General features: G+C 42.2%; 1 non-coding gene across 1 annotated transcript; it reads left to right on the top strand.

Moving 5' to 3' along the window:
- Positions 1-11,039: 11,039 nt before the first annotated feature.
- On the top strand, positions 11,040-11,142 carry LOC119469159. The gene has a single exon (XR_005197978.1). It is a non-coding gene; the product is annotated as a U6 spliceosomal RNA (small nuclear RNA).
- Positions 11,143-13,396: the final 2,254 nt, after the last annotated feature.

Below are 13,396 nucleotides of genomic sequence, written 5' to 3'. Positions count from 1 at the left end.
TTGGGCTTCAATCGGACCCATCAGCCAAATAGTGAACATAGTACCCAATAGTTATTTTATCAATCCTTGCCCTACTCCCTACCTTTCCTTTTGAATAGTCCCAGTGTCTTTTGTTGTCATCTTTATGTCCGTGTGTACGCAATATTTAGTTTCCACTTATAAGGGAAAACGTGGTATTTGCTTTTCTGTTTCTGCATTAATTCACTTAGAACAATGGCCTCCAGTTGCATCCAACAACATGGATGAATCTTAAATGCTAAGTGGTAGAAGTCAGTCTCAAAAAGGTTACATACTATGTTAATTCCCTTTATATACAATTCCCTAAGAGACAAACCCTAGGGGTTCAGAACCAGGGGTTGCCAGTGTTCTGAACCTAGGGAGAGGATGTGACTATAAATGAATAACACTACAGAAAATTTTTTGGTAAATGGAAGTGTTTTATATCCTGATAAAACAAATTTATTTCTATGGTAAAACTCATAGAACTGTAGGCCCATCAAAAGTCAATTTTAGGCCTGGCACATTGGTTCATGCCTGTAATCCCAGCAGTTTGGGAGGTCAAGGCAGGCGAATCACTTGAGGACAGGATTTTGAGACCAACCTACCAACCTGGCCAACATGGCGAAACCCCATCTCTGCTAAAAATTAAAAAAAAAAAATAGCTGGGTGTGCTGGTGCATGCCTGTAATCCCAGCTGCTCGGGAGGCTAAGACAGGAAAGCCGCTTGAACCCGGGAGGTGAAGGTTGCAGTGAGCCAAGATGGCACTCCAGCTTGGGTGACAGAGTGAGATTCTGTCTCAAAAAAAAAAAGTCAATTTTATTGTATGTGGCTTTAGAAAATGAAACTGATAATTCATGTAAAGTAAAATATCTGTTCCTATTGTCAAATATACTAGGGAAAATAATACATTCTGAATTTATGTAGTACTTTATTACAAAGTGCTTTCACATACATATTTCACTTAATCCTCACAATTAATTAAGAAGCAGGGACATTATTCCCATTTCATATATGGCGAATATTAGAGTAAGTGGGATTGACTCTCCCATAATTGTGTATGTATATAGTCAATGGTCAAGGCCAGGGTGAAACCCAGTCTGTCTGATCTGCAATCCAAATCTTTGTCCACTTTTCACACTGCTTCTTCCAACCCACAGATCTCTAATCTTCTAGGTCTGTCATGTAGAGCAAGGCATTATACCTCAGTTTCTTTCTCTGTGAAATGGGGATGATAATGTCCACTTGACAATGAAATTATGCCTCACATCTTTTCCTTTTGGGACCTGCCCCTCCTACGCTGTGTGATTCCTACCAGTGATCAAGCAGTAGGAGTTCATTTCCACCACCACAGAGAGAGGCACCCGACCCAAAACAAGCAATCTGATTGCTCCAATTCCCCTGGACATAGTGAGCCAAGGAAGTACAAATTTCCCAGGCAGGATTCATCAGAGACCTTTGAAGAGGATTGTTGCTGTGAGAGAGAAGGTCCCGTGCTTCAACAGTGTAATTTGAGTTCTAAAGACCACATACATTGTAAATAGCTTGGGGGACATATTTGCAACACCACGAAGAGAGTCTGAGAATCAACCCCAAAGTTGACAGAAGAGGAGAGGACACACAGACACACAAGTCTTTTTTTTTTCTTTTTAAGACAGGGTCTTGCTCTATCACCCAGACTGGAGTCAGTGGCACAATCACAGCTCACTGCAGCCTGGACCTCTCAGGCTCAAGTGATACTCCTGCCTCAGCCTCCCAAATAGCTATGACTACAGGCACATGCCACTACACCCAGCTAACTTTATGATTTTTTATAGAGATGGGGTTTCACCATGTTGCCTAGGCTGGTCTTGAACTCCTAGGCTCAAGTGGTCCTCCTGCATTGGCCTTCCAAAGTACTGAGATTACAGGCATGAGCCACTGTGCCTGGCCAACACGTGAACCTTAATGACATTGTTTGAGCATGTGGATCCAGTTGTTCCTGAAGTTAACTCAGCCCTTTGGACTTCCCAGTTAAATGAGTACTTTTTTTTCTTGAGCTAGTTGAGCTTCTGTTACTTGTAACTAAAGATTTATAAATGTTGTAATATTAAAGACATTATAAATGTACAATATTTAGCCCAGTGTCTGACACATAGTTGACACTGAATAAATATTAATTCCATTTAATCCTCCATCTACCTTCCCTAAATATACAAAATTAACAAATACAGATCAAACACTATGGATTTTTTTCCTTTTGCTATCACCTCATCTGCAGGCCACTTGCTTATTTTTCCAGCATTTCTGCATGGATCCAGATGGAAGCTTCAAAAAAAAAAAAAAAGGGACATGGCAGAGCAGGGCAGGTCTTCATATTCTGGTCCTATTAGGGACCTATTTCCTATGAAACATTGCTAGCTCTTCACTTCTTAGAGAGCTTTACAATTAACTATTCTCAATATTTCATATAAATGGAATCCTACAATATATTGCCTTTTGTTTCTGGCTTCTTTCACTGTGCATAATGTTTTGAGGTTGATCTACGGGGTAGCATGTATCAGTACTTTATTCCTTTTTATGGCTAAGTAACATTCCATTTGCATCTATATAGCACAATTGGTTTGTCCATTCGTCTGTTGATAGGCATTTAAGTTGTTCCCCCCTTTTTGAGTGGTGTGAAGCAGTACTTTTGAGTAGCTGTGAACATTTGTGTACAAGTATTTGAGTACCTGTTTTCAGTTCTCTTGGTCATACCTAGGAGTGGAGTTGCTGGGTTACATGGTAATTCTATGTTTAAGTTTTTGAGAAACTACCAAACTGTTTTCTAAGGCAGCTGCATTTTTACCCAATTTGACAATTTTTTTTTTTAACAGGAGAAAAAAAGATGTATTTATGCATGCAAGGCATATACACTTGGGAGAACTCAGTGATGAGTAATTCAAAGGGATAGTTAAAATTGGTGGCTCATATATCATCTTGGTAAGTAAAGGGGACGGGGAGAAGGCATTTATATAAACACAATGGCTTTTTAATTTTTATTTTATTTATTTATTTTTTATTGCATTTTAGGTTTTGGGGTACATGTGAAGAACATGCAAGATTGTTGCATAGGTACACACATGGCAGTGTGATTTGCTGCCTTCCTCCCCTTCACCTATATCTGGCATTTCTCCCCATGCTATGTCTCCCCACCTCCCCACCCCCCTCTCCCTCCCCCATTTCCCCCCAACAGACTCCAGTGTGTAGTGCTCCCCTCCCTGTGTCCATGTGTTCTCAATGTTCAACACCCGTCTATGAGTGAGAACATGCGGTGTTCGATTTTCTGCTCGACACATGTTTATTAAGAACAAGCTGGCCAGGCGTGGTGGCTGACACCTGTAATCCCAGCATTTGGGAGGCTGAGGCAGGAGGATTACGTGAGCCCAGGAGTTCAAGACCAGCCTGAGCAACATAAGTAAAACTTTGTCTCTACAAAAAAAAGTTTTTTAAAGTAGCCGGGCATGGTGGTGCATGCCAGTTGCCCCAGCTACTTGGGAGGCTGAGATGGGAGGATGGCCCCAGCCTGGGAGGTCAAGGCTGAAGTGAGCCAAGATCACACCACTACACTCCAGCCTGGATGACAGAGCAAGACCTTGTCTCAAAAAAAAAAAAAGAAAAGAAAAGAATAAAACAAACCATTTATATAAATAATTCCATTTAATTTTACTTTGAGAGTCTTAATCATATGCTTGTTCATTTATGTCTCCATTTACTTAACAGTCATTCATACACAAGCCTATTCTCTATGCTGCCCAGGCCGGGCCTTGAACTCCTGGGCTCAAGTGATTCTCCTGCCTCAGCCTCCCAAAGTGCTGGGACTATAGGCATGAGCCACCATACCCAGCCTAAGTTTATAAAATTATAAGTATCAAGTGTTGATGAGGATGTAGAGCAATGGATCACTCAAACACCTCTGGTGGGAGTGTAAACAGGTATAACTACTTGGGAAAACTATTGGGCAAATTTTTATGGAGTTAAATATACACTTACCATGTGACTCAGCAATTTCCTTCCTAGCTATCTACCCAAGAGAAATGAAAGCACAGCCCACAAAAAGTCTTGAACAAGAATGTTCATAGCTGCATTATTCATAATAGCCAGAGACAGAGCAGGGACTCCTCTTGTGGGCCTGCTGGGTCCCCAAGAATGAAAATAAAGTAAAACCTTGTGTTCCTTCAAGTGGAATTCCAGGCACCTGGCTAGCCTTGAAAAGTAAATAAGCAACCTGATAAGCAAGAAGATAATAATAGCTCAAAACAATAGCCAAGGAAGTGAGAGTCACAAAATGTTTGGTTCCTTACAGAAACTAAAGACAACATCTTAACATATGTCACTAAGGCTGGGCACGATGGCTCACACGTGTAATCCCAGCACTTTGGGAGGCTGAGGTGGGCGGATCACCTGAGGTCGGGAGTTCGAGACCAGCCTGACCAACATGGAGAAACCGCGTCTCTACTAAAAATACGAAATTAGCCAGGCATGGTGGCGCATGCCTGTAATCCCAGCTACTCGGGAAGCTAAGGCAGGAGAATTGCTTGAACCCAGGAGGCAGAGGTTGCGGTGAGCTGAGATCGTGCCATTGCACTCCAGCCTGGGCAAGAAGAGCGAAACTCCATCTCGAATCAAACAAAGAAACAAACAAAAAAGTCCCTGAAGTGTTTTTCAGAAAACTGGACTCCCAACAAATGGAAAATGTCTTTTCTGCTGAGAAAAGCTTGACCAGTCACAAATGAGAAAATCTTTGGGCTGGGCGTGGTGGCTCCTGCCTGCAATCCCAGCGCTTCAGGAGGCCAAGGTGAGTGGATCATCTGAGGCTGACATGGCAAAATCCCATCTCTACTAAAAATACAAAAATTAGCTGGGTGTGGTGGCAGGTGCCTATAATCCCAGCTACTCGGAAGGCTGAGGCAGGAGAATTGCTTGAACCTGGGAAGCGGTAATCACAGTGAGCCAAGATCACACCATTGCACTCCAGCCTGGGTGACAGAGCAAGAGTCTGTCTCAATTAGAAAAAAAAAAAAAGAATCCACCTATGATCCATGGGATCCCCACTTTTACATGTCCTGCCTTTTAAAGCCAAACCAATGTATAGCCTACATGTATTGATTTATGACTTTTCCTGTTACCTCTGCCTCCCCATCTTTAAAAACCCTTACACACAAACCATTGGGAGTTTGAGTCTTAAGCATGAGCTGCCCAAGTCCCCTTGCTTGGCTCCCTGTAATAAATGCCTCACTTTCTCTTGGTGCAAATCTTGGCGTTTGGCTTTGCTGCCCCAGTCGGGCAGAGCCACGCTCATTTCTGTAACAACACTGGAAATAATCTGTGTTAGTGTGTGTCCTCTGAAAAGTAGATGTCAAGATTGGCTTTAATAGACAAGAAATGTATCAAGGAAAATCTTGTGAGAGAAGATGAGTAGGGAGCTAATGGAGATTGGGAGAGCCATCAGACCATTATGCAGGTATGATCCCGAGTGAAGAAGATGGGGAAGGAGGAAAGTTAGATGGAAGCATCTCAGATTGCAGTGCCATTCTGAAAAAAAAAAAAAAAATTGCAGCAAGGCTGTTGAAGAGTCCTTAGAACCGAAGTCACCCATCAAAGTAGTCCTGTTATCATAGGAAATGGGCCTGTCAGTATGCCTATCCTACTTAGTCATTGCGGGGAGCAGCTCATGGGAAGCATGGCTTCAATGAGAATGTGGAATGAATTTTAGAACACAGATGAAACATCCATTAACAGGAGAATGATTCATATAACGAGACACTACTTGGCAATAAAAAGGAACAGACTACTGATGCACACAACGATTGGCCGCAAGAACATGCAGAGTGAAAGACATCAGACACAAAAGACCACATGAAAATTCTAAAACAGGAAGAACTGATCTAAAGTGACAGAAAGCAGATCACTAAATACCTGAGGCCAGGGATTGGAAGAGATTGATTATAAAGGGACACAAAAGATCCTTTAGAAACAAAAATATTCAGTATCATGAATGTAGTGGTGAAAATATTCAACATCTCACATGACTATTAACAGTTATCAAAACTCATCAGCCTGTACATTTAAAAATGAGTACTTACTGTATGTAAATTATCCTTAAATTTATTCAAACAAAGAATTATGACAGAGTGCTTGCTGTACTCAATATCAAGTCTCCCTTCTTTAATAGCAATACTTTAAGTTTATTGGGGATAGCAATGTATGGAGCTAAAAGGTGCATTTGTAAGCCCTCTTCCCTCCCTCCACAACAGCTAGATTATATCCATGTGACTAAGCTCCCTAGCAATGACATGTAAGTAGAAGTGCTGTATTTAACTTCTAAGAAGTGGCTTAAAGGGAGCTAACTTGCCTGGAAAAAATTGCCCTTTTTTCCACCCCTACTTCTAACTGCTGCTTGGCAGGTAGACACAATGAACTGGCCTCTCACAGCCGTCTTGGACCATCAGGAAGGATGGTGATAATGAGGATGGTGGCACCAGGAATTTGGAGCTTCTTAGGTCCCAAATGACCAGATAACCACCATACCAGCTTTGGACCTCCCACCTTTAGACTTTTTTATATGAGAGAGAAATAAGCCTCTATCTTATTTAAGCCATGCTTGTTTTGGATTCTTCTGTTACATGCACCCTATATTCAGCTAATTCTAGTTGAATGTATTCTCTAGAATCAGACTGAATTCAAGTGCCAGCCCTGCCACTTACTAGCTGTGCAGCCTTGGGTAAATCATTTCATCTCTGAGTCTCTTCTTCCTCATTTGTAAAATGGTGTTAACAATACACATCTTGCAGGGCTAATATGAAGGACTCAGTCAAAGCATACCTTAAATATCTAGAAGATGGTTTCTCCCTTGTCAGCAGAGGAGCAGGTTTCCCCTTTCCCAGAGAAGAGTTTCAACATACAGAGTGAATGGCTTCATGGCCCACCATCTTCACCTCAATGCATTTGACAAAAATGCTCTATCCTTGGGCTCTCACAGCCTTTGGTCATACATCTTTAAAGTGCTTTCCACATTGTAGTTAATGTATCTCTATTTGTCTATCTTCTCCTATTCCCCAGAGATCAGACATCCAATATCCCTTCTACTAGTTGATATAATTTGGAGGTTTGTCCCCTCCAAATCTCATGTTGAAATGTGATCCCCAACTTTGGAGATGGGGCCTGGTGGGAGGTTTTTGGGTTATGGTGGCAGATCTCTTATGAATGGCTTGGTGCCTTCCTCTCAATAATGAGTGAGTTCTCATTCTATTAGTTCACATGAGATCTGGTTGTTGAAAAAAAAAGTCTGGCATCCAGGCACAATAGCCCATGCCTGTAATCCCAACACTTTGGGAGGCAGAGGAAGGAGGATCACTTACATCCAGGAGTTTGAGACCAGCCTGGGCAATACAGTGAGATCCCCATCTCTACAAAACATTTTTAAAAAATTAGCAAGGCATAGTGGTATATGCCTGTAGACCCAGCTACTCGGGAGGCTGAGGTGAGAGGATTGCTTGAGCCTGGGAAGTTAACGCAGCTCTGAGCTATGATTGCACCACTGCGCTCAGCCTGGGCAACAAAGTAAGTGAGACTCTGTCTCAAAAAAAAGGCAGGGCATGGTGGCACATGCCTGTAATCCCAGTCCTAGCTACTGGGGAGGCCGAGGTGGCAGAATCATTTCAACCCAGGAGGTGGAGTTTGCAGTGAGCTGAGATCACGCCACTACATCCCAGCCTAGGTGACAGAGTGAGACTCTGTCTCAAAAAAAAAGGAAAAAAAAAATATTCTTGTTCCTCTCTCCCTTTCTTTGCTCCATCTCTCACCATGTGACACACCTTCCTCCATGAATGAAAGCTTCCTGAGGCCTCACCAGAAGCTGAGCAGATGCTGGTGTCATGCATGTACAGCCTGCAGAACTGTGAGCTAAATAAACCTCTTTTCTTTATAAATTATGCAGTCTCTGGTATTCTGTTATAGCAACACAAAACAGAATACTATGCTAGTCTTCTAGAACAACCCTTCTGAGTCTAATTAATTGAACAAATACTGTGCCTACTACGTACCAAGAGTGCCTACTACGTACCCAGTTTCAGGCTAGATGTGGGGACAAAGAGGTAGATTAGACATGATTCGTGTCCTTTTATATCTCATGATCCAGTAGGAGATATGGACAAGTAAACAGGTGAGTATAATTTAACATCGTGTACTTAAGTACAATAACAGATGTGAACTTAACCACAAGAGAACGCAAGAAAATGTCAGCTCTGTGAAAGTGGGGACTCTGTCTTGTTCACTGTTAATAGGCACTCAGTAAATATTAAACGAATGAATGATATTATGATGGCACAACAAAGAATACTGAAGCCAGGTGAAATAGCAGAGGAGGTGAAAAGGGAGAAGGGCAGTTGGCCTCCTGGATGAGGTGAGGCACAGATGCTTTTTAAAGGAAAAGTGGGGTGTGGAGGGCATTTCAGAGGGATGGCAGGGAGGTGAGAAGTAGCACAGCAAGCGCTTGGGAACAAGTAGCTCTTTGTTGTGGGAGTACAGAATTCAAGGCTGGGAGAGAGGAAAGCTAGGGCCAGATGACAGAAGACCTTGCAATCAATGGCATAAGAAGCTTCAGTTTTGTCCCAAAGAAGATGTGAAGGCAGTAGAGCGATTTAAGCTGAAGAGAGATAGGGTCAAATGTACACTTAAAGTAGGTCACTTTGACAACAGTGTGACAAATGGATTTGAGCAGGGCAAATGGAAGCAGATTACTTAGCTAGTTGTTTCCATAGGCCAAAACAGAGATGAGAACCTGAATCAAACCATGGCAGTGGGACAGAGAGTAAGAGATGGAGTTGAGAAATGTTTATTGGGTAAAATTAGCAGGATTGGTGACTGAATGGGTATAAAAAAGTGAAGGAGGGTTAAGGGCAATTCTCAGATTTCTGACTTGGGTAACTAGGGATAGCAGTGGTTCTCCAAAATAAGGAACCTAGGAGGAGCATGGTTTGGGGGACCTGCCCAGTCTAGTTGAGACATGCCGAGTTCAAAAAGCAATGGGACACTCAAGTGACTGTCCAGCAATTATTTCTGTATCATTCTAGAAATCATATGTCAGAGTCATAAACTGGAGATTCCGGAGTCTTCAGAACTCCTCAAGCTGATTTATTGGCTCATCCATCTGAGGATGGAGCTTTCTGCCTTCACGCACAGCTGGACTCAGGGCTCAAACCTCATGAAGTTTCCCTCAGTACCAGCTTCTCTTCCTGTGATAGACTCTTTCTCTTCTGATATTGTGATGAAAAAGTTGGCCACTCACCACCCCAGGCCCCCATCTTTACAACTCATAATACAAAAGTAAGACAATCTTGCTTATTAGGTCTAGCAGAAAAAACCTAGAAAGGCCTCTGATTGGCTCAACTTAGCTCAAGTATTCATTACTTAATCGCTGTGATCAAGGAAAGGAGGTAACATGGCTCAGTCTAGGTCAGTCTAGTGAGGGAGGAATTCTTCAGTGGGACTAGAGAGATGAAAATGTATGCTGCGCAGAAAAAAAAAAAAAAACAATGGTTTTAATAGTTTGAATGGTCGTTGAAATTATGAGAATGAATTTTGATATCTAGGGAGAATTTGTAGATTGAAAAGAGCAGGAGGCAGAGAAAACCGTCATTTTCAATGGGAAGGTGGAAGAAGAGGAGTTCTTTAAGAAGAAATAGACTATTATGAGAATGAGGGGAGTTCGCTGTTATGGAAGACAAGAAAGAAAAATGTTTCCAGGAGGAATAGGAGTTAACCACAGTGTCAGTGCAGTAGAGTAAGGTAAGGACTTGGCAATTTTAGTGAGAGCAGTCACTCTCGGAGAATGTTCATGACATGGGCATGAAGCCAAACTGCAGTTGGTTGAGGAGTGAACATGAACGTAGACAAGTTTTTAGAGAAGTTTGGATGAGAGCAGGTTAGCATCTGGATGACAGCTGGAAGGGAACACATTCCCACTCTTGGATCTGAAGCTGTAGCACCAGCCCCACTACCCTGGATTGTATATCTGTTTGGATTCTGGATGCCTGCCTGGACTACATTAGCTGAGTTCTTGATCTCAATTTTCAATCCCTCTTCCACCCCTGTCCGCTCCAACCATTCAACATATGACCCAGGCCCATGGCTACCATTATTGCCTGTGAGCTTCCCATTCTTTCTTTGGCTTGATTGCCCCTTCCTTCTCAACATGCCATATAGTTGGAACTATCAAAGCTGCATCTTATTGGCAGCTAGTACTGATAGCAGAATACTAGCTATTTTTTAATCCTATTTTGTGTAGTAGTAGACAGTTCAATAGCTTATTGAATGTGTGAGCACTTCATCATCCATACCCTAGCCACTTATTCTTCCTTTCTACCTCACAAAATGTTTCTCTCCTTTCTCTAAAACTAAATCTACCACCTATATTCTGAATTCCAGCCCTTACTTTATTTAGGGTGTTGCTGTTTTAATAAACTGTTTTCCTTAGGGCATATCACTTTTTCTCATGAGCTCCTTCCTTTTTTACTGTTAAATATGCACATATCCACTGACTAAAAAAAAGTTGTGGGCCAGGCATGGTGGCTCACGCCTGTAATCCCAGCTACCCAGGAGGCTGAGGCAGGAGAATTGCTTAAACCCAGGAGGTAGAGGTTGCAGTGAGATCGCACCACTGTACTCCAGCTTGGGCAACAGAGCAAGGCTCTGTCTCAAAAAAAAAAAAAAAAAGAAGAGTTGTGGATTTGGTTTTTTTTAACTTGCCTTACGTTATCATCCTTTTAGCTACTGTACTGTCATGTAGTGGAAAGAGCAGTGAACCAGAAATGAAAAAAACTAAGTTTTAGTCTGGGTCCTTCCAACAACATTAGGTAAATGACTTTCCCTCTCTGAACCTGTTTTTCATTGGTAAAATGAGTAAATTGAAACGATTATCTCTAACATTCTTTTAATCTCTAATGTTCTGTGGCTGATCTGAATCTACAAATAAGGAACAAATATTAGGAGCCTCCATCTCCTACCTATCAATACTTTTGGGGTGCTTAGGTAGCACATATACTAAAATTGGAACAATGGGGAGAACATTAGCATCGCCCCTGTAGAAGGATGGCATACACATTCATGAACACTTCCATATTTTTATTTAAATAAATAAATAAAATATTTGGTTGCGTGGTGGCTCACACCTATAATTCCAGCACTTTCGGAGGCCAAAGTGGGCGGGTTGCTTGAGCTTAGGAGTTCAAGACTGGCATGGGCAACATGGCAAAACCCCGTCTCTACAAAAAATAAAAAAAATTAGCCATGGTGGCGCACACCTGTAGTCCCAGCTACTAAGGAGGACAAGGTGGGAGGATAACTTGAGCTTGGAAGGCAGAGTTGCAGTGAGCTGAGACGGCGCCATACAACACTCCAGCCTGGGCAACAGAGTGAGACCCGGTCTCAAAGAAAAAACAAAAATTTAAAAAAATAAAAAGTAAAATACATTTGAAGCCTTTCTTCCTGAGAAATATAAAAATGGCCTTTGTATCCAGTTATCTATTGCCACTACAATACTGCATTTTGAAACACTCAAAATTCAGTAGCTTAACACAGTAAGTATTTATTTAGTTCTTGAGTTTGTGGGTCAGCAACTTAGGCTGGGTCCAGCTGAGCAGTTCTTCTGGTCAAGGTGAGCTCACTTGTATATCTGGTGGTCATTTGGTTGTATGCTGATCTCGGATGACTGGGCTCTGTCCCATATGTCCCACAGTCTAACATAGGCATGTTCTCAAAGAGACAGCAGAGAAACCAGAAAAATGCAAACACACAAAGCCTCAAGTTTCAGGGTCCGAATTGACACACCATTACATCTGTCTTTTTTTTTTTTTTTTTTTTTTTTTTTTTTTGAGACGAAGTCTCACTCTGTTGCCCAGGCTGGAGTGCAGTGGCACGATCTTAGCTCACTGCAACCTCTGCCTCCCAGGTTCAGGCAATTCTCCTGCCTCAGCCTCTTGAGTAGCTGGGATTACAGGCATGTGCCACCATGCCCAGCTAATTTTTGTATTTTTAGTAGAGATGAGGTTTCACCATGTTGGTCAGGCTGGTCTCAAACTCCTGGCCTCGTGATCCACCCACCTCGGCCTCCCAAAGTGCTGGGATTACAGGCGTGGGCCACCATGCCCAGCCTACATCTGTCACATTTTATTGAGCAAAGCAAGCCATCGAGATGTAAGGAGTGGAAGAATGGAGAGGAACTGCAGTCACAGGCAAAGGGCATGGATTCAGGCAAGAGCAAAATATTGGGACCACTAGTGCAATCAGTTTTCTTAATTCTCACTGTTTTTTTATCATGCCTCGGCACCTAGCTTGTGATAGCTATTACTATCCACTTTCCTTTTAAGTAACTCAACACATTTCCCAAACACCTACTTTGTGCAAGGCACAAAACTTTCTTTGAAAGGGTAATAGCAGAGCAGAAAGCACCAAGGCTTTGGAGTTCAGACAGACCTATATTCACGTTCCGCCTCTGCCACTTACTGTGGGCAAAGTATTGAATCCAAACTTCTTCCTTTTCTGAAAAAAAATGGAGGGAATGATCTCACAGGGTTAGTACTAGATGAAGAGAGCAATGTGAAAATCCATGGCAGGTAAGTGTTAGCCTCATAATTTTCTCCTCCTTATCTTCCTGGCTCCTTTTCATAGGTCTATCATCCAGCAACTGTGATTGTCATCAAGAATGTGCCTGGGATACAGTGTTCTCTCAACATGCATCACATCTGTAAGCTTAAATTTACACTTCTAGCTATGACTTCTATAATACTACCCTCCATGTGCCTATTTTCAGTGGTCTGTAGAATATCACCACTGTGACAGCCAAAGTCAGCTCCTCCACAACTGTTAGCACACCATTCTTCCCGACTTCAGACATAAAGGTTAGAAATCGATTCACACTCTTTTCTTCCCTCTACCCTCCTCCAAATCCAATTTCCCACCATGTCCCCAATTATTCCTTTGAGGTCACTTTCATCAAGATTTTCCCCTTGAAGGCACCCTATTTCCCACCACACTAAGACCTAACATCACAATTCCCTGGTTTTCAATACCTCCTCTCAATAATTTGGTCTTATCTTAGCCAACTAGCTTCTTCCATTTCCCAATTCAGTTGAATTCACTTCAACTTCTGCATTCTCATTAGAAAATGGGTATATATCCAAAGGATTACAAATCGTTCTACTATAAGGACACGTGTACACGAATGTTCATTGCAGCACTGTTTACAATAGCAAGGACCTGGAATCAACCCAAATGCCCATCGATGAAAGACTGGATAGGGAAAATGTGGCACATATACACCATGGAATATTATGCAGCCATCAAAAACGATGAGTTTGGGTCCTTTGTGGGGACATGGAT

This window comes from Cebus imitator, unplaced genomic scaffold (assembly GCF_001604975.1).
Source record: "Cebus imitator isolate Cc_AM_T3 unplaced genomic scaffold, Cebus_imitator-1.0 Scaffold582, whole genome shotgun sequence".
Classification (NCBI taxonomy): Eukaryota; Metazoa; Chordata; class Mammalia; order Primates; family Cebidae; genus Cebus; species Cebus imitator.
The sequence above is the reverse complement of the archived record's forward strand: the minus strand, read 5'-3'. Positions and strand labels throughout refer to the sequence as shown.